The 27,396-nt window shown below is 47.5% G+C and overlaps 1 protein-coding gene across 7 annotated transcripts in view; it reads left to right on the forward strand.

Moving 5' to 3' along the window:
• Positions 1 to 27,396, forward strand: part of LRRFIP1 (LRR binding FLII interacting protein 1) — a 144,493-nt gene that overhangs the window by 10,183 nt on the left and 106,914 nt on the right. The window lies entirely within an intron of this gene.

A 27,396-nucleotide genomic window follows, 5' to 3' on the forward strand; every position in this document is an offset into this window, starting at 1 on the left:
TCCTCTTACTTTTAAGTCGGGGTTTCTCAGCCTCGGGATTACTGACATTGGGCCGGGTGCCAGGGAGGTTTCTGTACATAGTGGGATATTTAACAGCATCCCAGGGGGCAAAATGGCCCCATGGAGAACCCTTGTTGTACGTTCCCCATCTCCACTGGGTTCGTACCTTAGCTCTGAACTGCACGCCTCATCTCCAGAAACCTGGATCCTTTGCTTTCAACTCTTGTCAGTGGCTGCTCCCCAGGAGGGCAAAAAGCACCAGCTGATCAAACCACATTCTCCTTGGAGCTTCCCCACGTAACCCTCCCGGAAATTAGTAGGAAGGGCCTGCGTACTCTGGAAGGCTATGGTGGAGCTGTTTTAGGAAAAGCTGTGCAGACTCAGGAGGTTGGGACTTCAGCTGCAAATTTGATTACACTTTGCTGTGTGCCAGAGGGCGCTTGAGTTGATGGTGGCGTGGGAGCAGCGTGGGGAGAGGCTAAAAAGTGGGGGGATGGAATGGACCCTGAACGGCAGGCCTACGGAAGATGGACTGGCATGAAGGTGGGGGCTGGTGAGAGGGGGTCTTTTGCGTGACATCCTATGGGCCCTCGTGGATCCCTTCTGCCCGTTGGAGACACCCGTTTCCCCCCGATCATGGGTGTGCTCGAGGCCAGCCAGGCCAGCGTCAGGCCCGATTCCGCTGGGACCACAGAGCGATGATGCAGGCCACCAGGCTGTGTCAGTTCTGTGTTGTCTTTCTCTCTAGGAAAGGCCCCAGGCCGACGGCTCAGGCGTGCTCCAGGGATAACAGGGCCATGGTGGCATCGTTCACTTGGCCCCCCCGTGAGCACTGCCGAGAGCCAGCTCTGCCAAGAGGTCAGGGGGCCACAGGCTTGACCTTCCGAGCCAGCTAGGGTCCAGTCCCCACAGCCCGCGGGCTCTGCCTAGTGCCTGCCAGCTTCATGCTGGGGACTCAGCAAGAGACCGAGGAAGGAGAGACGCTGCCGGGCGCTGCCTGGACTCAGCTAAGCACATCCGCCTGTGACCCCGCCATCCTGTAACCCTGAGGGTGGCATTTCCATAGGGACGCCCACCGCCTGGGAGAAGGGGAGCAGCCTGGGAGAAACGTCAGGCCAGTAAGTGGCCAGGCCTGGGATGATGCTTCTGGTGGACTTGACGTGCCCCAAAGGGCAGGGACAGGGCAGCCCCCCACAGCCAAGGGAGGGGGTCCAAGCTGCCACCTTGTTCGTTAAGAGCCAGGAGGTCTCTGAGGCCGGGCATGACCCCAGCGCACCCGCCTGCATCACCTGCTCATGCAGAATCCCAGGTGTGCTGCAGGTGGGGGAACAGGGAGGACCCCACTTCAGCCTCACCGCTGGGGGCGTGCTGGCAGCGCATGAAAACTCCAGACCCCCTGGAGAGGCCCCCCAGATCACAAGGGGGCTGGGTGTCGAGCAACACGAAGACCAGTGACCAGCACAATTCCATAGGGTTCAAATTGTGCCCGTGTCTCCTAAGAGACATGTTGCTTTTGTCATTCGTAGCTGAACTTGTTAAAATAGATGACCAGACCTGGGCCCTGTGAGGACCCCGCTGCGTGCCAGGGTCTTTGCGGCTCACGCTCAGCAGGACACCTGCCTCTCCTTGCGGCTTGCTCTTTAGAGAGTTCTGTGCAGCCTCCATCTCCCCGTTCTTCCTGTTCCCAGGGAAAGAACCGGAAAAATCAGCCATCCCAGTGGCTCACCACCTCCCCCTCCCCCCCCACGCCCTCGCCTATCCCAGGGCTCTGTTCCCTCTGGATTCCCTTGGCCCGAAGGCCTGTGAGTCACCGCTGAGGCTGCAGGGATGAGACAGGAAGAGACTGTTAACCACGCTGATGTTCTGTGTTCCATCATATTCCCCTCCGACGTTTAGACCTCCCGCATCTGGGGTTTTATTTATTTATTATTTTTTATTTTATTTATTTTATTTTTGGCTGCGTTGGGTCTTCGTTGCTGCACGCGGGCTTTTCTTTGGTTGCGGTGAGCGGGGGCTACTCTTCGTTGTGGTCCACGGGCTCTAGGCACGCGGGCTTCAGTAGTTGTGGCACACGGGCTCAGTAGTTGTGGCTCGCGGGCTCTAGAGCGCAGGCTCAGTAGTCGTGGCGCAGGGACTTAGTTGCTCCGCGGCATGTGGGATCTTCCCGGACCAGGGCTCAAACCCGTGTCCCATGCAGTGGCAGGCGGATTCTTAACCACTGAGCCACCAGGGAAGCCTCGTGCTTCTGTGTTTATGTACAGTTTGCAAAGGAAAACACGCACATACAGGATCCCTCTCATTCTTTGAAAATTCAGCTTTAGGATTCCTTTGAGTTTAATACATCTTTTTTACTTAGACTTTTGTTTTGTGAATAGTGTCACAATTTTAATCTATTTTTTCTTTCCTAAACATCTTTTCCAACTTTCCCTAAACAGCATGAGGCAGATAATAAATTAACCTGAATACAGGATAGAGTGGGGAGTTGCCTTGCAGTTCAGCGTTGTGCTCTATACTAGCCTGCTTTTTAAATACGATTTAATATAGAAAAATGTAACAGGTAAAAAGCACAACATATAATATACATCATATATTGTACAGTTATAATTAATTCTGTTTATGCTGTTCTGTATTCAACTTTTTAAATTTTGAATTCTGCCGGGTGAAGATACACCTGACCCGTTGGAGGATTTCATGGGCATTGTTTAGATGGTCATCGTGCTCCCTGTCTCAGGCCCTGGCCGCGTTCCGTGGTGGATGATTCATTTCTTCCAGAGACGTATAAGCAGGCCCAACTCTGCCGCCAACTGGATCTGGGACGTGGGTCCTTCTCTGTCTTGAAGCTTCAGTTCCTCAGCTGTAGGATGAGGACGGTGGTGGTTGGGAGAACTCACGAGAATATGCCCATCAGCAGCCGAGGTCTGGGCCTCCCTCCCCACAGAGGTCACTTCCTCTGGGAAGGCTCAGGCCCGCCCGTCTCCCACCCCGGGCCTGAGACGTGCATCCTTCCCAGCGTCCCCAGCTCCTCCTGTCTCACCTGTCGGCTGGGTTGCTATGTCCTTTTCTCGGCTCTCTCCTCCCCGGCAGACTGCTTGCTCTCTGGGGGCCGCGCCTGGTCCAGTTGCTAGTGAACCCTGCCCCTGGCACACAGGAGGCCCTCAAGGACCACCTGGTGGATGAATGTGAGTCAAAGCATAAATGGGAATTTCTCTGCGGTTTGGTGGTGACTCATATCTTCTTATTAAAATGAAAGCCTTCGAATGTGGTATTTTTCTTCTAAGTATCAATAGTTTAAACTACCTTAATTATATGGAGTGGATTTCGTTGGTAACTCATTCCAAGTCCTGACGACCTCATCAGTTACCAGAATAGGTCAGGAGATAGCGTTGTTCTATCCTCATATTGGTAACTTCATCAGAATTCATCAGAGAGAGGCCAGCACCACCCAGAAACCACACTGAACTCTGCCACCAAGGCCGGGTCTGTGTTAGTTCCTCTTGGCATGTACAATACTTTTAGTGTGGTGGACAGCACTGTGGGAAACGGAAACCAGTGAAATGCAATTTTCTCCTAGTTCCCATGATTAGAGATATAAGAAAATCTTTAGGAAACCGACGGAGAAGGTGCAGCACAGAAGACCTGGGTCTGAGGCCCCAGGGTACCATTTACTGGCTTTGCCACCTCGGACAAGCCACATGGCCTCTCTGTGTTCCCACCTGTAAGGTGGGGTGATAATTCATGGTTGGGAGGACCAGGTGAGGGGATCCAGACGTGATGCTTAGGACAGAGAGCCCCTGCCGTTCATCGGGGCATCCAGGTCTCCTCACACACACACACCCTCTGAAACCAGGTAGGGGATCATGCTGGCCACAGACCAGGTGTGTACAGCGGCCCCCTGCCTGCCACCCGCCGTAAGTGAGATTTGGACTGAGAGACAAAGGCCTGGCTCCTGTCCACAGCTCCGGGCTCTGACCCAGGCTGCCTGACTGGGGAAGCGGCGGGGCAGTGGGGGGCGGAGCAGGCGGGCCCATGGGGGGAGGGCCCGGGACCAAGTCTTGCTCAGCTTTGGCCTCCTTAACTCTAAGGAGGGGTGACACCCACCGGCCAGCCTCACAGAGTTCACGTGAGGCCCAGATGAGAAAACATGTGAGATCATGCACACAAGCCCTAAAGGGCTTTGCAAATATAAGTCGGTGGTATCCTTGTCAGAAAAGCTGGAAGTAAATTCGTAACACCTGGATGTCTGCAGCCCGGACTGGGAGTGCCTGGGACTGTGGCTCCCGGACTGGGTGCAGCGTGTCCACTGGCCCCGAGAGTCGTGCGTTTTTATTCACGCAGGGCACTCTCTGCCTCTATTGGTGGTGATGTTGCTTTCTTCTAAAATTGGAGGTGGGAGCCCTGTGAGCCTGGCGTGTCCATCAGGAAAGATGGGAGGCGGAGGGGTAGAGGGAAGATGCAGGAGCCCGTGGCCCAGAAGCTGTCCACACGCAGCCCTGCTCTGGCCTTCGAGGCCCCTGGTCCTTTCAGGTCCATGGGGAGATGACGAGGAAAAAGACTAGAATCGCTGTCACCATGATGACCACAGGTCCCCACCAGGCCAGGCTCGTCAGGGAGGGGCCTCAGAGGGGCCGGCAAGGGGGTCCTCCACAACCTTTTCTAGTCTTCACTGAAATCTCTTTATGCCTTAATTCCCTATGGTCTGGCCCCGTGTGCAGTCTGCATAGTATAGGAGGGAAATAAGTGTTAGAAGACCCCGTCTCGTATATGAGAGCAGCCCCTGTTCTCTGCACACGCAGGGTCCTGTCACTTACACAGTGTTACCGAATCAAGCCTTTTCTCAAGGACAAAGGAGGGCCCTGGACTCTTCAACCTTTACTTGGACTTTGCAGTTAAGTGGTGTCTCTTTGGCTGTGTGCCCGCTCTTGCATTTTGCCGAGTTACCTGTCCAGGAAACCAGCAAGGACCACTGGTCCTCATGGGGTGGCATCAGGTCAACCTGTCACCCAGATGGGTTCTGGTCCCTCGAGGACGTTCACAGAGCTTCTCTGAAACAGTAGCTGTTAAGTTATTCAAACCTACTCTGAGTGAATGGAGCGCGCCGGGCTGGAATTGAGGGTGGCTGATTGTACCTTGGATCAGCGGTTCTCAAAATGTGGCCTCCAGACGCAGTATCCTCACCCCTCGGACCCGTTAGCAGTGCTGCTTCTTGGGGCCTCCCACAGCCGACTGAGTCCGAGCCTTGGGGTGGGGCCCCGCTCTCTGTCCTGAGAGCCGTCTGGGTGGTTCTGATACACCCCAAAGTTTGAGAAGCTCTGCCTTCGATAAAACGATGCAATTAGTGAGTCTGATTAGAGAGGTGAAGAACGACCTTTACACTAATATTCCCGATTAGAATAGTAGGGCCTTTTCCTGCTCAAATGCTTGAGGAGTCAATGGCTTGTTTCAGTAACAAATGTGAATATTATCATAACCTTCAGGCTGGGTGAACCTGCTTGTTGAGGAGCTGCCCCCTCTCACAGGCTCCCCTCCCATCTCCCCTCCTCATAAGAGCCTGGCCGTGGCCGCCAGCCCTGAGGGTCAGCCTCCTGGCACACAGCAGATGCTCAGTTACTGGGGTTAATGGTGAGTGAGTGAGTGAACAAATGAATGGATGGATGAATGAATGAATGATTGAATGGATGGATGGATGGATGAATGGTTGGATGGATGGATGGATGGGTGGAATTAGCCCTACTTCACAGTAACATTTGAAAATACAGATTCTTTTGAAACTAGAACAAGATTATTAAATATCTTTGATGGTCGCTTGGGTGTCAATGAAGATTTTCCAGAAAGCTGTTGCTAGCAGGATCTAATCTGGCAAGGTGTTGACTCCTGAAGTGTCCGTTCTGATTCCCCCCACCTCCACCTTGGCCGGTTTGGTCAGTGACCTTATCCACCGTTCATGTAATAGGAGTTGGAAGGAGAAATAAAGCAGAACTTTCAATCCTTTCCTGACCATGCTTACAATCGTTCCCTCTTCCAACTCCTCCTTTTTAGACTTTTCCCCCTCATGTTTCTCCATTGACTTGTTTAGTGATGTTGGCACTTGGACGTAATCTTTGAATGACCCTAGTGGTGGGCCTTTGGACAGCACGTGGGCCATCGGGTTCCATTGCACGTTGCCAGTGCCCCGAGCTTGCGCTCCCTAAAAAGACATTCATTGTGTCCAGGGAAGCTCTGCTAAGGTTGATGGCACTCTACCAGGGGCTGAAGTAACTTGGAGCAGGTTTGTAGAACATTCTCCTGTGCGGTTTCCCTGTTGGGGAGCAGGGTTTGGACTAGAGGAATTTAGGTGTATTCATATACCCTGCCAGGTGCAATAAATAGCTGTCTTTGCCTGACCTTAACCTCACCTAAGTGCTGTGGTTCTAAAAAGCCTAGCACACACCAGGAGGAACTGAAAACGTTAGGAGGAGAGTGATGCTGGTGTAACATGTCGGAGGCGGGTTGGGCATGCAGATGGAAATTAAAACGATTAAATGTTGGAGATGTGCCTTGTAAACCAGAAAGCTTAGCTAGACTGAGCATTAAAAGAAGGCATAACCTGTTCTAAGCAATTTTTTGTTTACTAAACTACAGACTTTGTACAGATTTCCCTGTTGTTTTTTGACTAAAGTCTTCTTTCTGTTCCAGGATCCATTCCAGGATCCCACATTGCATTTTGTCATTGTGTTGCCTTTGTCTCTTCCAATCTGTGATGGTTTCCAGGCACTTTTGAGGAGTGTCAGCTATGCATTCAGTAGAATGTTCCTCAGTTTGGATTTGCCTGATTAGACTGAGGTTGTGGATTTGGGGAAGAATTCGGAGGTGCCCTTTTGCTCATATCACATCAGGGGCACATGATATCAGCATGACATCCCTGACGACGTCAACCCTGACCGCTGACCTAAGGTGGGGTCTGCCAGGTTCCTCCGCTGCAGAGTTACTGTTTTCCCTTTCCCTGCTCTGTCCTCAGGAAGCAAGTCCCTAAATCCAGTCCATCTCAGGGCAGGGGACTTCTGTTCCACGTCCTGGAGGGAGGGGTATCAAAGAATGTGTGGTCCTAGGTTGAAACCATCACAGTCATTAGCAGATTTGGAGAGCAATACTTTGAGGCTATGCAGATATCCTGGGTCACCCTAAAGCTCATCGGTGGGTACGTCATTCTTTTTTAAGTGTGAATACAAAAAACGAGTTATTTGGTGTATCCGGTGAACTTGAGAGTAGGGATTGGGAAGCCCTGTGTGTTGTGGCACCTGACCTGGCCTCTTCCTGGCCAGACCCTATGGGCTTTTCTGCTTCTCCTCGCTGTGGGGATGCCAGCCGGGTGGGTCTTTGGGTCTCCCGCCCCTTTGAGTGTTCTACTCACTCACTGCTGTGACCTGGATACGCCAACACCTCCCTGCCCCACACCTGGTCCCCCTTCTCCCACCTTCCACCAGAAGGGATGTTTTCCAGTTTTCATCTCCATCTTCCAGTTTTCTCACGGTGCAGCCAGGAGAGGCCTTGCTCCCTCCCCAGTGGGGATGAGATATGCTTGGGAAGATAATTCTCTCTTTCTTTTTTGGAGGGGGTAGGGGGAGACTAAAGAGTGGATCATTATTGAATGGAGGTCTTACACGATGAATAGAAAGAATAATGATTTTTTCATCTCAACTCACTGTCACTTTTCATAGTCGAGTCATTTATTGCCTAGTTTGAGATGAGATCTCAGTTTTTAAAAGCACAAGTCTGGCTTAGAAGTGCTCTTGAGCATGTGACATTGTAAAGAAATCTATATGCGGAAAACAATCACCTTCGGTCAGCTGAAGCTCATTTTGCAGTTAAACCTAAATACCTGCGGTTCGGTGGACATGTTTTTTGCTAATTTTGTTCCCTGCTTTTCTACTGTTAAAGTGAGCAAAGACTTGAGGGGAAGAGTCTAGTGGAAAGAAGGGAAAATACAGTACCTGTCTTTTAGAAATTATCTTAAATAACAGTGAGCCATAGAATGTGAGAAAAATCAGAGAAAAAAATGCAGACCAGACTGTTAAAGACGAAATGTCTAAATTGCAGAGAATTATAAACCTTTCCCTAGAAAATGTCAATGTGAAATCCACACAAATCAGCATTCATCGGATTCTAGGGAGCGTTCGGAATTGCAATTCTCCCTAAGCTCTGGCCTAGCCCTTCATCCTGTGATACGGTTCTTTTTTTCTTTTCCTGAGGTTGATTACTCATTGCGGGCACCCTTGGTAGTAAGATCAGAATAACAACAACAGAGGGAGTGGTAGCAGCATTTACTGAGTGGTTAATACCCCTTGATTAACTCACTAGATCTTCAGGGTGACACTATACGGCCGTGTATAGACTGAATGTCTGTCCCCACCCCAACCCCTGCCCCAAATTCATATGTTGAAGCCCTAATCCCCAGTATAGCTGTATTTGGAGATGAGGCCTCAAAGGAAGTAATTAAGATTAAATGAGGCCAAAAAGGTGAGCCCCTGATCCTATAGGACTGGTGTCCTTGTATGAAGAGCTCACTCTCCACGTGCACACAAAGAAGAGGCCACGTGAGCACACCGGAGAGGGCGGCCGTCCACAAGCCAGGAGGAGAGCCCTCACCATTAGCCACGCTTGCTGGCACCTTGATCTTGGACTTGTAGCCTCCAGAACTGTTGTTTAAACTGTTGTTTAAGTCGTTTATGTGGCTTTTTGTTATAGCAGCCGGAGCAGACTAAGGTTGGTAATATCATTCCCATATCAAAAGTGAAGAGACAGTCGTAGAAAGGAGAAATGACTTGCCTTATCCATCTGTTGGTTTTTCCTTTACTTCTCATCATTTTGCTTTATGCATTTGGTGAAATCTTCATTTTATAAAGGTTCTCAACAGTTATTAGCTTAATTGTAAACCTACCCAGTTATAGTATACTAGTATTTTCCATGTTTGACTTTTTTCACATTGAATTCTCTTTTCTTTAGTGTTAATATTTGAAACCCTTGTGTCATCAGGATAGGCTAGGTTTCGATGTGGTAACAAACACCCCAAGCCTGAGAGGTCTGAAACGACAGAAGTTTCTCTCCTGCCCACAGTAGACGCCCATCACAGGTCTGAGGGGCTCACTGTGGCCTTGCAGGGACACTGCCCGATAGTGACTTCCTTCCCAAGGGCTTCTGCTGTCATCACAGCAGCGGGCGGAGGCCACAGCGACTTATTCACTGGCTCTTAACACCTCTGCCCTGAAATGGCACATGTTTCAGGCACAGGAGGCAGGGAGCGTGCTGAATGGCTCCCCTGGCTGATGGGACGGCCTCTGTGCAAAGCAGAAAAGGAGGGAAGACCCGCCCCACAGGTGCGCTGCTGGGACAGGAGAGGGGCCCTCCCCTTAGGTGGGGCAGCCCCCAGGGTGTGTGGCTGGGTGGGGGGGCAGGGGCTGCGTGGGGCCCTGGTTCTGAGCATGTTCTGTCCCTTAAGACAGCGCCTGGGAGCACCACGAGGGGAGCTGCTTCTAGTGCCCTCAGCCAGCGTTTAGTTAGCGGGAGGGCCCCCGGGTCCCGGCCCTGGGCTGCGTCTCCGCTGAGATGGGATGGGCCTTGGCCTCTTCTCAGCCTTCACAGGAATTGTTAGGAGCAGTCGGGGCTGCTGCCGAGGCTGCCTTTCAGACTCTTCTTGATGTAGGAGCCACCTCTGCTTGTTGAATGTTCCAGAACCTGGGGGAAGCACTTACTCTTTTCCTTGATATTCTGAAGCCCTGAGGGCTGCTCCTGACTACAGCAGCGTCCCAACCTCAAATTGAGGCAGTATCTGAGGACACTGGTCTTTTTGCTTTGTTTTGCTTTCTTTGTTTGGATTCTAACATTACCCTTCACTTTGTTCCCGTGTTAAAGTTACATTTGAATGACTTAATGTGGGTGGAGGCAAGCCCTCAGCCTGACCTTTTCCTGCATGTCCCACGTGGCATTTGTGTTTTAAGATTGCAGGAGCCTGGGAGCGGCCGCAACTGTCCGGCACATCTTCCTGGCACCTGCTGGCTCTTTCCTGATGCCATAATTCTCCTCTTTCCCTACTTTAGGGATTTTCTTTTCTGAAAGCATGGGGCAGCTCACCAACGGTGTCCAGAGTGCCCACCACAGGCTGGTATAAAAGATACCTTTCAGGTACTTCCCTGGCGGTCCAGTGGTTAAGACTCTGCGCTTCCAATGCAGGGGGCGTGGGTTCTATCCCTGGTCGGGGAACTAGGATCCCAATGCCACCAGGCTCAGACAAAAAAAAAAAAAAAAAAAGACACCTTCAGTTCAGAAGACCTGAAGTTTAATCTCGCCTCTCAGGATATGTGCTTTGTGAACTTGGACAAGTCACATGACTCCAACTTTTCTTCGCCTCTCATGCTTTCTGGTGATGAGCAACTGAAACCATTTTTCCTAGAAACCACCTGTGCCCCCATCACCACCCCAGCTGTGTAGACCCAGGGAGGAATTATCTGGAGAGGGTCCCCTCCAAGCAGGAAGCGATGGCAGGCTGCCATGGAAAGGAAGGAAAAAGCACTGACATCAAGCAGTTTATTACCTCTCCCCTCATTTTCTCAAATTCCTGAAAGACTCACATCTTTCAAGGATTTTTTTTTCTTTCTCCCTTCTGGGTGCCACATTGCTGTGAGATACATCCGTTCCGCCATTCTGGCTGCCCCAAAGGGATTCTCAGAACAGCTAGGACTGAAAACAGAGAGGAGGCTCTCATCCGTTGCCTCACTTCCGTGGTCAGCGGTGTGGCTGCCGGGCCCGTGGCTTCTGCAGGAGCTGGAGGGGAGAGCCAGGGCCACAGTCTGGGAGCATCCATGGCCCCCACTGGGGACCCCCACTTAGCTCAGAGCTGGTGGTAGACAGCCCGGCCCCGGACCAGGTCCCTCTCTCCCCACCCACGGAATGAGCGCTATTTAATTAGCTGTACTCAGCTGAGAGCACGGTGATGATAGATGCAATTATAGGTCAACCTGAGGGCATTCTCCATGTATTTTTAGATTTTATTTTCAAAAGGAAGATGGTATTTTTCAGGCCACTGTTGATAGCGGACTGCAAAGGAGCTTGACATTTTTCACTTTTCATTTTATTTATTCCTCTGTTCATTGTCTCCTTTCTCCCCCCGTGGAACAGCCACGGGGCTGGTATGAACCCTGGGTTGTCTTTTTGTTCATGTCGCTGTTGCCTCAGGTATTCACTCCTTCTCTGACCTGACAAACACGTCTTGACTAGCCCCTACAGGTACAGTGTGCTGGGGCCACAGAAGGAGAAGATGCGGTGCTTATCTCAACAACCTCACTTCCAAATAGCCCTCCGGCCACTGGGCCGATTTTACTGATCACGTCCACTGTGCTGGGGACACAGCAGTGCTCAGGCAAAGTCCCCACCCCCTGTAACCCTAAAGGTAAACTTCTGAACGGGCAGCTCTGCAACATGTCAGGGGTTGAAAGGGCTTTGCAGAAAAGCAGGGGGAGAGGTGTAAGGAGGGAAATGGGGTTGCCCTTGTGATGGGTTATCTGTGGGGGGGCTCCCTGACAAGGCGCTATCCCAGGTAGAGGGAACAGCAGGTGCGAAGGGCACAGGTTGAGAGCAGGCCTGAGCGGGGAGGCTGTGGCGCTGAGCCTAGTGCGCCCAGGGAGAGAGACAGCTGGGGGCTACCTCCTGTGGGGCCTTCCAGGCCGTCGTGAGACTTGAGTCTTCTCTCCTCGTGAGATGGGTGGCTGTTGGACAGCTCCAGTGGAAGACGGCCTGCTCTGGCCTGTGTCTTAAGAGGATTCTTCATGGCGCCACATGCAGGACCACCGTGGATGGCCGTGCAGTTTGCGCACCGCGGAACCCCAGAGCACACCCTGCAGACCGACTCTTGTATGCATGGCCATCACCCACCTGAGCAGAGCTAGCCCTGCATGAGGAGCAGACAGGAGGACATGAGGGCAGAAGCAGGGACCAGGCTGGATGCAGTGACCCAGGGTGAGAGGTGATGGTCGCTGGACCAGAGAGGAGCAGTGGGGGTGGTGAGAGGTGGTTGGATTCCACATGCCTGTGCAGCCCAGATTAGCCATGGGATAGGAGAGGAAAAGAGACACCAAAGAAGACCCCAGGGGTTTTGCCCTGAGCGACCGGAAGAGGGATGCTGAGGTCTGACAGAAGCCAGTCTGGGAGTTGAGTACATGTCAGTTTTAGGGGGGAAGACCTAGTTACCTCTTTTGACAACTCTGCTCTCCCCCAATGCTCCTCTGAAATACTTCCCGGGTCCCTCTGGGGTGTGGATTTTTGATGCAGGGAACCCAGAGGCTAACTCATGGTCCCTAAGGGGTACATTGGCGTTCATTTCTACAAGTTGTATCACACTCTTTAAGTTGGAGGTTTATAAAAATGAATTTTATTGTAAAAAATTTCAAACGTACCCCAAATTAGGGAGACTAGTACAATGAGCACCCATCCATCCATCATCTAGATTCAATAAGATTTCACCGTATTTGCTTCATCCAGCTCTCTTTTTCTTTTTTCCTTTGCTCATAATAAGCAAATTCCAGATACTGTGTTGCCTTACTCTTACACAGGTCAGTATGCATAACTTAACAGCAGGAACACTTTCTTATGTAACCACAATGCTTTCACACATGGCAAAACTGACATTAATTCATTGTATCACCTAATACCCAAACATAGTAAAAATTTATGATTTTTATTATGTCAAGAATATCATCTTACAATTAGTTTCTTCAAATCAGGATCTACACATAGTCCAACATCAAGGGCTGCCCCTAAGCATCTTTTAATCCATGGAAGCTCCCTTCTCCCCACCATGTTCTTTCAGAAACCAAGTCACTCGACCATTAGCCTGTCCTACAGTCTAGATTTACATTCTTTCTAAGGCACTGAGCCTTGAAATCCAGTGCATTTTGCACTGGCGGCACACTTGTTTGGTAGCTCACCTGCCCAGGAGCCACCTGTGGCGAGGTGCATTGGGCAGCGTAACTCAAGGGGCTCCTCCAGATTCTGGCAAACCTTTCCCTCATAGGTGGCACTGTGTGCTTCCTGTTGTGTCACATCGGGAGTTCCTCAGTGGTGGTCCCGCTTTTAGTGATCTGTGGGTGCAGGTCCTTCCACTGCAAACTTGCCCATCCAAAAAGCTATGGGGCTTTCACTTTCTGAGATGGGGAAGACTGAGAAATCAGGGAGTCAGAAGTTGATTTTTGCACATGTAACATCTGAAAATCCTATTTGACATACAATGGGAAAGTAAACGAGGCAGTTGGATGTGAGCTTGGAACTCAAGAGCAAGATCTCCGCTGGGGATGTAAACTTGGGAGTCACCAATGTATTGATGGTGTGAGTATAGATGACATCACTAAGGGAACAAGGGCCAGTGTTGAGAGGTCACTAAGGTAAGGAACCAGCAAGGCAGGCTGAATGCTATCCCAGAAGCCAAGTGAGGAAACTATCTATAGAAAGAAGGGATCAGCTGTGTCAGGTAACACCCATGGGTTGGGGAAGGCTAGGGCTGAGAAGTGCCCATTGGATTTGGAAGTGACCTTGATGAGAGCTGGTTCGGTGGAGTAGTAGGGGTGGACACCCGATTGGAGTAGTTTCAAGAGAAAAGCGTTCCTTAAAAAACTTAACATAGAATTACTATATGATCCAGCAATTCCACTTCTGGGTACATATCCAAAAGAATTGAAATCAGGATCTGGAACAGATATCTGTACACCCTTGTTCATAGGAGCATTATTCACAATAGCTAAAAGGTGGAAGCAACCCAAGTTTTCATCAAAGTATGAAATGGATAAACAAAGTGTGATATATATTTACAAGGGAATATTATACATCCTTTAAAAAGAAGGAAATTCTTCTCAGGTCATCCAGACAGAAAAATCAATAAAGAAACACTGGCCTTAAACAATACATTAGACCAGATGGACTTAATAGATATATATAGAATATTCCATCCAAAAGCAGCAGAATACACATTCCTTTCAAGTGCTCATGGAACATTCTCCAGGATAGATCACATGCTACGCCACAAAAGAAGTCTCAATAAATTTAAGAAGATTGAAATCATACCAAGCATCTTTTCCAACTATAATACCATGAGACTAGAAATCAACTATAAGAAAAAAACCTGTAAAAAACACAAACACATGCAGGCTAAAAAATATGCTACTGAACAGCCAATGGGTCACTGGAAGAAATCAAAGAGGAAATTAAAAAATACCTGGAGACAAATGAAAATGGAAACACAACAACCCAAAATCTATGAGACACAGCCAAAGCAGTTCTAAGATGAAAGTTTAAAACAGTACAAACCTTTTTCAGGAAACAAGAAAAATCTCAAATAAACAACCTAACCTTGCTCCCTGAACCATGCTCCCTGGTTTCTAACTATACCACAAAGCTACAGTAATCAAAACAGTATGGTATTAGCACAAGAACAGGTACATAGATCAATGGAACAGAATAGAGAGTCCAGAAATTAACCCACACTTATATGGTCAATTAATCTACAACAAAGCAGACAAAAATATACAGTTGGGAAAAAACAACTTCTTCAATAAATGGTGTCAGGAACACCAGCAGCGACATGCAAAAATATTAAAATGGACTACTTTCTCACACCATATGCAAAAATAAACTCAAAATGGACTAAAGGCTTAAATATAAGACCTGAAACCATAAAACTCATAGAAGAAAACATAGGCAGTACTCTCTTTGACATCAGACTTAGCAGTAGTTTTATGGATCTGTCTCCTCAGGCAAGGGAAACAAAAGCCAAAACCAAAAATAAACAAATGGGACCACTTGAAACTGAAAAGCTCTTGCATAGCTAAGGAAACTATCAACAAAACAAAAGCCACATACTGAATGGGAGAAAATATTTGCAAATGGTATGTCCAATACGTAAGTGGTTAATATCCAAAATATATAAAGAACTCATAAAACTAATATCCAAAAAACAAACAACCCAGTTAAACAATAGAGGACCTGAATAGACATTTTTCCAAAGAATACATACAGATAGCTCCAGACACATGAGAAACATCACTAATCAGGGAAATGAAAGTCAAAACCACAATGAGATACCACCTCACACCTGTCATAATGGCTATTATAAAAAAAGACAACAAATAACAAGGGCTGGCAAGGATGTGGAGAAAAAGGAAGCTTTGTGCACTGTTGGTGGGAGTGTAAATTGGTGCAGCTACTGTGGAAAGCAATCTGGAGTTTCCTCAAAAAATTAAAAATAAAACTACCGTACAATCCAGCAATTCCACTTCTGGGTATTTTTCCAAAGAAAACCAAAACACTAATTCAAAAAGACATATGTGGGACTTCCCTGGAGGTCCAGTGGTTAAGACTCTGCACTCCCAACACAAGGGGCAGGGGTTGGATCCCTGGTCGGGATCCCGCATGCCATGTGGCACAGCCAAAAAAAAAAAAAGACATATGCACACCAGTGCTCTTTGCAGCATCATTTACAATGGCCAAGGTACGGAAGAAACCTAAGTTTCCATGGATAGACAAATGAATAAAGAAGAGGCGGTGTGTGTGTATACATATATACATATATATATATGTATATATGTATACACACATACATATACACACAATGGAATACCACTCAGCCATAAAAAAGAATGAAATCTTGCCATTTGCGACAATATGGATGGATCTAGAGGGTATTATGCTAAATAAGTAGAGGAAGACAAATCCTGTGTGATTTCAGTTAAATGTGGAATCTAAAACCCAAAACAACTGAACAAACGTAACAAAATAGAAACAGAGTCATAGATACAGAGAACAAACAGGTGGTCACCAGAGGGGAGGGGGATGGGGGACAAGTGAAATAGGGGAGGGAAATTAAGAGGTACCAACTCTCAGAAAGTAAATGAGTCATGGGGATGAAATGTACAGTGTGGGGAATATAGTCTTAAGTTTGGAAAAAAGGAAGGAAGTTCTGTCACATGCTACATCATGGATGAACCCTGAAGACATTATGCTAAGTGATGTAAGCCAGTCACAAAAGGACAAAGACTGCATGATTCCACTTATATGAGGTGGAATCTAAAGATAGGAAGTAGATGGTGGGGGCCAGGGGTTGGGGGAGGGCGAGGGGGAGTTGGTCTTTAATGGGAAGAGACTTTCAGTTGAGGAAGATGAAAATAGTTCTGGAAATGGGTGGTGGTGATGGTTGTACAGCAACGTGAATGTACTTAATGCCACCGAAGTGTACACCTAAAAATGGTTAAGATGGTAAATTTTATGTTATGTGTATTTTACTGTAAAAGAAAAGGGTGTAGGGAGAGAGGGAAGTTGAGGCAGGGTCGGACTGCAGGGGCGAGGTGGGGAGTGGGAGTGGGAGTGCCAGATGGGAGGTGGGGATGAGAAAGGAATTAAAAAAGAGAAAATGGGGGTCATTCTGTGAAGGAGTTTAGCGGTATAGAAGATCGAGGGCAATACATTAAAAATGTACAAAGTTAAGGAGAGAAAGCAATCACTTTGGGCCACTTCTCCATGGTGACCTTGGAGGCAGCAAAAAATCCAGTAAACTCTTGATTTGGTATAATTTTCAGACCAGACTAAATATGCTTCCAGGGAGTGTGTCTACAAACAGATCATACCAAACAGATTATATAAAACAGATATCTCTGGGGTGATGGAAATGTTCTAAAATTAGTGCGGCGATGGTTGCACTGCTCTGTAAATGTACCGAAAATCCTTGAATTGTACACCCAAAGGAGATGACTGGTGTGTGAATTATACCCCAGTAAAGCTGTTAAAACACACACACACACACATACACACACACACACATAGAAATGATCATGCTTCCCTGTAACCCGCCCTTGTGCCTTATCCACAGGCACCCTGTCTGTCGCCCCCATTTCACCAGGAAGGGAAGGTGGTTGTGGGCAGTGAGCCTCCCCTTCTGTCCGGGTCCCTTCACAGTCTTAGGACTGGAAAGCGTTCTGATCTAGATGTGTGACCTCATCAGAGGCGGCTCCCTGGGGACCTGGCAAGTCTGCTCCACTTCGGGGCACCCACGGTCAAGGCTTCCCCGCAGTCGGGGACCATCAGAACGACGCCAGCAGATGACAGCTCTCGGGTGTCAGCCACGCTCACGGGCCGTGGGATGGGCAGCCTTTGGGGAGGCTTGAGGGTGCGCCCGGCTTCTCCACGCCTCCGGCCTGTCACTCGGCCTGGCACTCTGCTGTCATCTGCCCAGGAAGCAGCAGCTGGGTCAGCAGATAGGAAAGCCGGTCCGGTGACCTCAGGCTTTCCTGAGTCTCTGTCTGTCTGCAAATAGCTCTGAGCCCAGCTTTTTGTTTGAGAGCCATTCATCACCTCATTCCTTTCCATTCTGTCACCCGGCCTGCGGATGCCACGAGGGTGGGCCGAACTGGACGTGCTTCTTAGCGGGGAGGCACTTGGGCTCGGTGACTCGGTGGAGAGCAGCTGTTCCCGCCAAAGTTCTGGCTCTATAAACGGTGCATAAAGCATCACCAAGCTCTCCGCTCAGATCAAACAGGGCCAGGTGATAAGTGCTCTCCTAGATGCATGGCATTAAATCAAGCCACCATAATAACTTAGAGCTGGAAGGGGTCTTGGAGATTATTTATTTCTATCCCGTCTCCTTCATTTGAAAAACAAGACTCAGAGGGCCTAGGACTCGCCCAGAGATACACATTGATTCGCTCTCAGGACCCAGACTTGCTGCCGTGTTTCCTGGCAGCTCTCCCGGGCAGGGCTGACCTCACTCCATCAGGCCTGATGTCCCCTTCTTACTATATTTAAATGCTTCAGTGAGGAGGTGCTTACAGTTCTTTAGCCCCTACAAGGCCTGTCTGTTCAGGGAGGAGATCACTTACACGTTCATCATTAGAGCAACCTGACAATTTTAGGAAATGGACAAATGGCTGTGACTTGCAGTGGCAGTAAAATCTTAATCTGGAATGAAATTACTTCAGATCAAACTTTAGATCGGCCCCAACAGTGGATCGAGTTGTTATCCACATGATCTTAATGTTTTCAATTTATTTCGGTATTTATAATATTTAGTTGGTTTCAGTTTACAAGTGACTTTTTTTCAGTGTTAAGGGTGTCTGGCACATGAAAGGCATTTTAAACTGTTAGTTATTCTTTTACCATGTGAGTCAGTAGCTTGGAAACCAGCACGTGGTGGCTTGAGACGTGGCCCCTCTGGGAGGGTCACTTAGCCAGGGGTGCTCAGAGCTGGGGGCGAGCCTGGGGTGGGGCGTGGACATCTCGGACGACTGAAAAAACTATTCTTGTGCCCAGATTGACTTAGGAACTGCTATTCTAGGGCACAACAATCAAAAATAATTTTTTGAAATCACAACTGCCTAGCAAGGTTACAGTGATTTTAGAAGACTCTCCAGGCCACCAAAGCACATGGGGCAGGTTGTCTAAATCTCCTAAATCCACAGAAGCTGATCTGCTTGCTTGTGTTGTGATTGGATGTATATAGTTCATCTTTTTAACCTCATAATATGATTTAACCAAAGACAGTTCTGTGTATTCCCTGTAGAAAACATACCAGCTCAGTGTTGATTGAGACCCAATCATATGAACAAAAGGAAAAGTATCCAAAGATATTTTTATATCTTTTTATATCCCAAAATATCCAAACCCTCAGTTGAAATAATAAAAGACAAAACAAGAGAAAGACTACTTTTTCTCTCCTCAGATTATTATTGAAAAAAACCATAATTCCAACAGGGCAGGCATCTCTTTCTGGTCTCTTCTTATTTTCTGAAATGTAAGCTCTTGGTTCCCAGTCTGAGATTTATTCATGCAGTAGACTGTCAGTTTTGTTATTAAGGTTGTTTCTCTCTTGTTTCCTTTGGTTTTTGACCTTGACTCCCTGGACCTGTAATTTGTGTGTAGGGATTGGGAAGATGGGGAGGAGGGAGATCTACCTGGCACGAATTACCTATGTAGCCTTAAAAAAAAAAAAAAGACCAATTTTTGGTGGCAATTGTATTATATATTAAAAACCAAATAAAGCAAAAATTGCCTAAGCAAATCAGTGCTACCTACATAATTTTCCCTTTTGCTTTGAGATCACAGCCTTCTTTTTTATGCAGTTAAGGGTTAAAGTAAGAATAATTAAAGAAAAGGTACTAGCTATTATACCGGGCAGGAGTGAGGCATGGATTTTTTTTTGGGGGGGTGGCGTGGATTTTGAAATCTTTGAATAGATTTACTCAAATTACATTTATGCCCTTTTTGGGGGACCAAGTTGAGATACATGGTTTATTATATTACGGAAATATTACCTTCCAAGGTCAGTAAAACGACTAATATTTATTGAGCAACTATATGTACAAGACTTTGGCTAGATTTTGAAAGCAGTGGTTCTTGGCTCTGGGCCTCAGACACCTCAAAGCCACAGTGCTCAGTACTTCTGTATCGACACCAAGCATTGTGGAGGACAGCAGCAGATTTCTGATGGAATATCCATCCAACACACGTATGGTTACTTATTCATAAATTATACATGCACTACCACAGTGAAAGTAAATTCATTGTACAGTACAAATAAAAATAGAAACTAAAAAAGGATGAGAAAAAATATAATGAGAAGACTATACATTTCACTTTGGAGAAGTAGGCCTATAGGACAAAAATAAATATGCCTTATACTTGTACAGACTTGTACTTTTTAAGCATTTGTAGGTGCTCCTGTGATTAGTAAGACAGGCAAAGGAGATTTAACATGCAAAATTAGAGTCTCTGAAGGAGCCAAAATAAACAGAACAGCATAAATATTTCAAAATATAAATTAATAAAACATCTCAGAAAGAAGATTTAAATTTACACTGTGACCCAGAAAATAGAGTCATAGTACAGTCAATACCAAGACATAGTCTAATAAAGTTTCTAGACAGCCATAATAAAGATTTCCACAGGAAACTAGGCAAAAAGATCAAGTCACACATGAGGGGAAAAATATTCATGCTGGCCTCAGACCTCTCCATGGTAACAATAAAGGAAAAGACAGGGGACTTCCCTGGTGGCTCAGTGGTTAGGAATCCACCTGCCAATGCAGGGGACACAGGTTCGATCCCTAGTCTGGGAAGATCCTACATGCCACAGAGCAACTAAGCCCGTGCGCCACTACTACTGAGCCTGCGCTCTAGAGCCCGCGAGCCACAACTACTGACCCCACGTGCCTCAACTACTGAAGCCTGCACGCCTAGAGCCTGTGCTCTGCAACAAGAGAAGCCACTGCAATGAGAAGCCCGTGCACCGCAACGAAGAGTAGCCCCCGCTCGCTGCAACTAGAGAAAGCCCGTGCACAGCAACGAAGACCCAACGCAGCCAAAAAAAAAATTAAAAAAAAACAAAAAAAGCCAAAGTGAAAGACAGTTGGAGTAATGGCCACAAAGCTAAGAAAAGGAAGGACGACCAAGAATGGTATACCCCAAACTGTCATTCAAATTTGAGGAGGAAAAATGTCGTATTTGTTTATATATGCATAGAGTTTCTCTGAAAGGGTGTGTACGGAAATAAAATCCCATTTTTGAAAATGCAAGAATTCAGGAATATCACTCCCATAAGCCCTTCTTGAATAAACTATTAAAGACAATGTCTTGCATGTAATGTTGCTCAATGGAACCACCTGGAGATCCTTTACAAATCCCTGTGCCCAGGCCACACCCCATACTAATTAAGTCAGGTGCTCTGCTGTTGCCACCGAGTTACCGGTATTTTTTGAAACCCCAAGTTCGAGAATCAGTGCAACCAAGAAATAAGTAAAACACTACACAAAAGAACTGGCAGTGAACACTGTACCCACTGAGCTGTAGGACTAAGGTTAAAACCAGTGTGGAAATGCTGTGACCAACAGGACCACCTGAAAAGAGATTACAAACCATGCAAGAATCCAGTAGGTTAGCTGGCTGTAAAGTACTGCACCGAAATCAGTAGCCTCCATATAATCATGCAATGACCAGTTAGAAGCTATAATGGAAGAAAAAGCCTCATTTAATAGCTGCAAAGTACATAAAATACCAAGGAATAAGGTTAACACCAGCACAGTTTATGTGAAGTCATCTTTAAAACATTACTTAGAGATGCCAAGGATTTCAATAGCAGGACAGGCATACTGTGTTCTTCAATGGGATGACTTAACTTCAGAAAAAGATCAAGCCTCCCACATTAATCTACATAATGCCAGTTCCAATCAAAATAGCAATAGGATTTCTTTTGGAACTAGACAACCTGATTCTAAGATATGTACAGAAAAATTAGCAAGCAATAATAACCAGGAAATTCCAAAAAAGTAAAATTCCTAGGGGGATTAGCCTTAAGATATTAAACACATTTTAAATCTATAATAAATAAAACTGTATGGTCCTGGCCATACATCTCAGAACAGGCAGGCAGGTGAGGTACGAAATAGGAAATGCAGAAGTAAATAAAGAAATATATGGCAAAAGGAGCATTTCAAACCATTGGGGAAAGATAGATTATTAAATAATTGCTTGGGCACAGATGGCAAATTATGTGGCATAAGATTAAGTCAGCTAATGCTTCACAACTTAAAATAAGAAAATCAAAGATTTAAATGTAAAAAAATGAAACCATAAAATTACAAGAAGAAATAATGAGAGAATTTTGAAATAATATTGGAAAACCTTTCAAAGTAAGATACAGAGCATAGGAGTTACAGAAGAAAGGATGTTTACATTTGTCTTATGTAAATGTGAATGTTTACGTGTATTCATTATGGTGAAAGCCAACATTAAAAATAGGTCAAAAGAAAGTCAAACAACAGAAAAAAATATTTGCCACTTGTATCACTAAGGCTGATTTTCCTGATACAAAAAGAACTCCGAGAAGTTGTAAAGACCAACAATACAAGAGAAGAATAAGCACAAGAAATCGAGGCCACTCCCGAGAGAGAACCCCTGTCTCCATCTTTCTGGAAGTCAGACACCCAGCTCGTGTTGTGGGGTTGGACCCTTTCTGTTGCATCCCCAGCCCAGGCATGGCCCTGGCGCCCTGGTATAAAGGAGGGTTGGTCTTCAGCTGTCGGGCTGCCCTCCCCAGCACCCCCTCTCTCCTTCTGGATCCTAGTTGAATCGGGGACTCGGCCGCTCACTCTTCCTTACCCCTCTGTCTTGCTCTGGGCCCCTGGTCCACCTGCAGTCCCTGCCCAGGGGACGCTGCTGTATGGGTGCCTCTGTCCTCACCCATGGTGCCGTCTTTGTCCTTACTGCTGATCCTCTCGGGCTGAAGCAGAAGAGTGATGACGATACCGATGGCCTTGTCGCCGTCAGTGGGATTTTAAAATGAAGCTAAGGTCTGTGACAGAGACATACCAGTCTTGGTGAGTACATCCAGCGTGCCCTGCCCAGGGACAGCTGCAGAAAGACAGATGGCAGTGTTTCTCTGTTTTCTGAGTCCACCATCTGCAGTTATATGGCCAGGCTGTCTGGCAAAGGCTCTCCCGACCCAGGTACCTGTGAGTCCCCAGAAGAGGAGTCACCAAGATTCCTTTGGGCAAAATATAAAATCTGTCTGAAGACTGGTGTGCCCAGGGCAACATATGACAGTGTGTTTGTATTAGTGTCCTGGGGCTGCCGTAACTGCCACAAAGTGGGTGGCTTAAGACAGCGTAAATTTATTCTCTCACAGTTCTGGAGGCCAGAAGCCTGAAATCAAGGTGTCAGTAAGGTTAGTTTCTTCCGGAGGCTCTGAGGGAGTGTCTGTTCATTGCCTCTCTCCAGCTTCTGGGGGTCACCGGAACCTTGGGGTGCCTTGGCTTGTACACACATCCCTCCAACCTCTGCCTCCGTCTTCACAGAGCTTTCTCCCTGTCTGTCTGTGTCTCTGTGTTCAGGCTTCTCTCTTCGTTATAAGGACACCAGTCATCGGATGAGGGCCCATCCGTATCCAGGATGACTTCGTCTTAGCTTGATTGCATCTTAGCCCATTTCCGAATAAGGTCGCGGTCACAGGTTCTGGGTGGACGTGAATTTTTGGAGGAGAGTATGCAACCTGGGACAGTGTCCTTAAGTGCCACATGTATGATTTTGTTCTTCGGGGTTGAAGTGTGTGGTGTGTGTCCTGTGCTCTTAAGGCCTTCAACAAGATAAGGAAAGACATTTTTTTTCAGGCCCAACTACTGAAAGTATTTTTTTCCTTTCTCTTGGGACTTGAAGATGTATAACCATAGGTCATAAACTGACCTGAAATACTTGTTTGTTCTGCAGTAAAATCCATTAATAATACCTTATAACTAGGACAGTTTTATGCCCCCTTTCTCGATCTGGCTATTTATAGTGAAACCTATTTTCTCTGAATTAAAATGCACTGGTTACCATTAACACCTGGAACTGGTTTAACGAAAATGACTAGAATTTTTGGCTTTACAACATGATTGATAAAGATTGTGGCCATTCTGTAAGACGAGGAGGGAAAGAGGTGAACAGCTTGACTTCCGGGCTTGGGGGAGGATGGTGCACTGTCATGGTACCATTTATTCAGACTGGGGAGCCAGTGGGTTGGTGGGGCAGGGTGGGGAACAGGGAAGAGTTAAGTTGCCTTCTGAAAGTGTTGTGTTTGAGGTAGCTGAGGGCTGCCCAAATGGAAAGATCTAGCAAACGTTCAGACACATTGGCCTGCAGTTGGGAGTCATCTCGTTCAGGGATGGTCGGAGCCACATGGGCCCATGAGGTCTCCTAAGGAGATCAGGAGAGTGGGGGGCTGAGGATGAAGCGCTGGGGGCCTGGGACGGACAAAGGGAAGCAGAAGTTTCACCTGGCACGCACCAGGAGCCAGGGCCAGAGGAGAGTCATCCAGACTCGGGAGGGAAACTGGCAGTGTCTCATGCTGCAGGAAGACCCAAAGGGGCACAAGTAGAAGAAGGTCACTGGGACCTTGCGGTAGGGAGTTCCCTGGTGATCTGAGCCTGAGGGTTCAGTGAAGGACCACGGTGGACTGAGCCTCAGGGGGCCAGGAGTGGAGATGGAGGGGCAGGGATCAGGGTCGGGCTCGTGGCGGGGACCCTGGATTCCTATCCTGCATGGTTCTGTCCCCGCGTGTCCCTGCCATTCGCCCGCCCAAGGCTTTGCTGATGGCTGCTCTTCAGTCCCTGACTCCACTGCTAATCCCCTAGTCCAGTTACGATGGTTCTGCCCCGAGCTCTGAAAGCATCTTGGTTTTCAGACCAGTTTGCTGCTTCAGGCAGCATCCCCTGCATCTCCTGTTGGATACTCAGACCTACTGTCCCCACAAGGATCACTTCGAGGCAAAAGGCTGTTCTAGGAGCTGAAAATCATTTTTTTTTTTTTAATTTTTATTTACTTATTTATTTATTTTTGGCTGTGTTGGGTCTTCGTTTCTGTGCGAGGGCTTTCTCTAGTTGCGGCGAGCGGGGGCCACTCTTCATCGTGGTGCGCGGGCCTCTCACTGTCGCGGCCTCTCTTGTTGCGGAGCACAGGCTCCAGACGCGCAGGCTCAGTAGTTGTGGCTCACGGGCCCAGTTGCTCTGCGGCATGTGGGATCTTCCCAGACCAGGGCTCGAACCCGTGTCCCCTGCATTGGCAGGCAGATTCTCAACCACTGCGCCACCAGGGAAGCCCCTGAAAATCTTTTTTTTTTTTTTAATTTATTTAATTTATTGATTTATTTTTGGCTGTGTTGGCTCTTTGTTGTTGCGCGCGGGCTTTCTCTAGTTGCGGCGAGCAGGGGCTACTCTTCCTTGTGGTGGGCGGGCTTCTCATTGCGGTGGCTTCTCTTGTTGCGGAGCACAGGCTCTAGGCACGTGGGCTTCAGTAGTTGTGTCACGCAGGCTCAGTAGTTGTGGCACACGGGCTTAGTTGCTCCGCGGCATGTGGGATCTTCCCGGACCAGGGCTCAAACCCGTGTCCCCTACATTAGCAGGCGGATTCTTAACCACTGCGCCACCAGGAAAGCCCCTCCTGAAAATCTTGATAAAAATCATGACTGGACTTTACCAAGTGCTTGTTACAAACCAGGCCTTTTAAATCACCTTCCTGACAATGCTGTGAATAGGTGTGGCCAGGGGAAAAGAAAACAGAGACTGACAGGTCACTGGCCAGAGGGTGGGCACCCCTCTTCCACTAACAGACAGCCCTGTAGGAGCAGATGTCCAGGGGCCAGGGGTCCGGTGATGAGACAGCATGTTCAAGGGCATCAGTGCCACCCTTGGGAGAAACAAGCTGCATTCTGTACAAGGTTCAGAAGCTCCAAGGAAGCTGGGCTTCATTCTATATAAAAAGGAACTTTCTAGCAAGTAATGCTGCTCAAAAACTGAATGGACTTCCTTGAAGGTGTGAAGGTCTGGTCTCTGGGAGTGTGTTTTGCTGCCTTCTTTGAACTTTTTTGTTTGAATTCTAGAATTTTGAGCATTTTATAGAATTTTAAAATTGATAAATTCTAGAATTTGATAAAATATCATTTTATAAAATAATCCTTCTAAATGCACTTTTTCTACCCAGTGGCTTCATAGTGTTCTATCTATATTTACCACAGTTTATTTCCTTCCGCCCCTATTTCCCTCTGCTATAAATAATATGGAGACAAACATTCACATTTAATCATCTTTGCCTGCATCTCTGGTCGTGGCTGGAAGTGAAATCACTGGGTTCAAAGGATGTGAGCATTTGTGAAGAATTTTGGAGCATACTGATTTTCATGCCCTCTTGATTTAGTTTTCTATTACCTTGCAGAGTTTCATGACAGCCAAGAATTTCCATTCATAAAATTGCATGTAGGGTTTTTTCTGGAAACTAATAAACGACTTCAGGGTCATTATCAGCCCACTGCACTGTGCTGACGCTGAAAGATTTTTAAGTTTCTCACGTATCATAAAGAACACGTACAATTTTAATTATTCATGAAACATTTAAATAAGCTTCTTACTGTTAAATAATGCAGCATTTCTTATTGTGGAATAAACTATTTACTGATGCTTTTTGAAGTTAACGAAACTAAAGTCTAAGGGTTTCAAATAAACATTAAGGTAAAATACAATACTAATTTAGTTTAAAAAGAAAGAAATGCTAATTTTCTTATTTACTGGAGTGAATTGTTCTCCTGATGTCTTTATATTTTGAAATAATTTTAAGAGCCTGTGATTTTGAATAAAACATATAAATAAAGTAATCTGTAATCTACAAAACATAGGGATCCTGACGTTTCTCCCAGATTTCAGAGTCATCATGGGAATCCACTCTTCTGATAAGAATGAGTTGGTTCCCAGAGATAGCTGCAACTCAAAATATCTTAATCTGATGCTTTACTGATTATCAGCACAACATTTAAAGGAGGGTTTTTATTCTGAGTAACTCATTTCCTGCCATGAAACTGCCAAAAGGTACTACAAAAACAAAGCAAACATACGCTCTTTTTTAAAAACTTTTCTTTTATATTGGACTATAGTTGATTTACAATGTTGTCTTAGTTTCAGGTGTACGGCAACAGATATATGCTCTTTATAAACTTTGTTAGTATTAAAACTCTGTAGAAGCGATCTTGTGTGGGGGTTGTTCGACATCCTTCAGCACGGCTGAGTTGGCTGGTGCAGCAGAGAGAAGCCCCCAGGCCTGGGTAGGTGACACCATCTCCCTGCGGCAAGGGGGGCAGGCAATCCTTACTGTCCAGAAGGGCTGGGACAGCGGTCAACTCTCGGGGCCTTGGGGCCCGTTCTTCCCATGGGGCTTGATTTACAGGACTGCCTCTGACACAGGGTTTCCATGGCAACTCCCCTGCTGCTCCCGTGGCCCCTGACCTCGTGTGTCTCTGGTTCAAAACACCCAGGCGCCGCCGGGGCCTTCCTGGTGGAGGAGCCCCCAGGGTCCGGCCACACCACTGACCAGCCACATGACTTGGGGCAAGGTATTTCGCCTTTTTTTGCCTCCACGACCTTACTTGGAAAATGGCTGTAATTCAGGGGCTGTGGTAAAAATTAAATAAGAGAACCCAGGCACGCGACAAGCTCTGGAGTCGGACTCCTGTGCCCCACGTCGAGCACACGGGCAGGCTGGCTGTGTAAGGACATCGCCAGCGCCCGGGAAGCAGGGCCAGCAGGCACAGCCGTCGTTACTGCTGTACAGGTACTGGGCAGTCCCTGCTGATTGGCACTTTATGCCTCCGGCCCCTCCTCTCGGGCGCTGGGAATTTTCTCTCGTCTGGAGATGGGGCGGGGTGGGGGGGGGAGGATGGGGAGGAGGCCAGGGGGCGGGAGGCAAGCCCGGCTGCTCTGCGGAGGCCACAGAGAGGGCGGAGAAGCTGTCTTCCTGACGTCACACACGGGAGCACGATTCATTCACGCGCCCGTCACCGCCCGCTGTGTGGTACCCACGGTTTCCACCTGGGATTGAC

The sequence above is a fragment of the Eubalaena glacialis genome, chromosome 1 (genome assembly GCF_028564815.1).
Source record: "Eubalaena glacialis isolate mEubGla1 chromosome 1, mEubGla1.1.hap2.+ XY, whole genome shotgun sequence".
Taxonomy (NCBI): Eukaryota; Metazoa; Chordata; class Mammalia; order Artiodactyla; family Balaenidae; genus Eubalaena; species Eubalaena glacialis.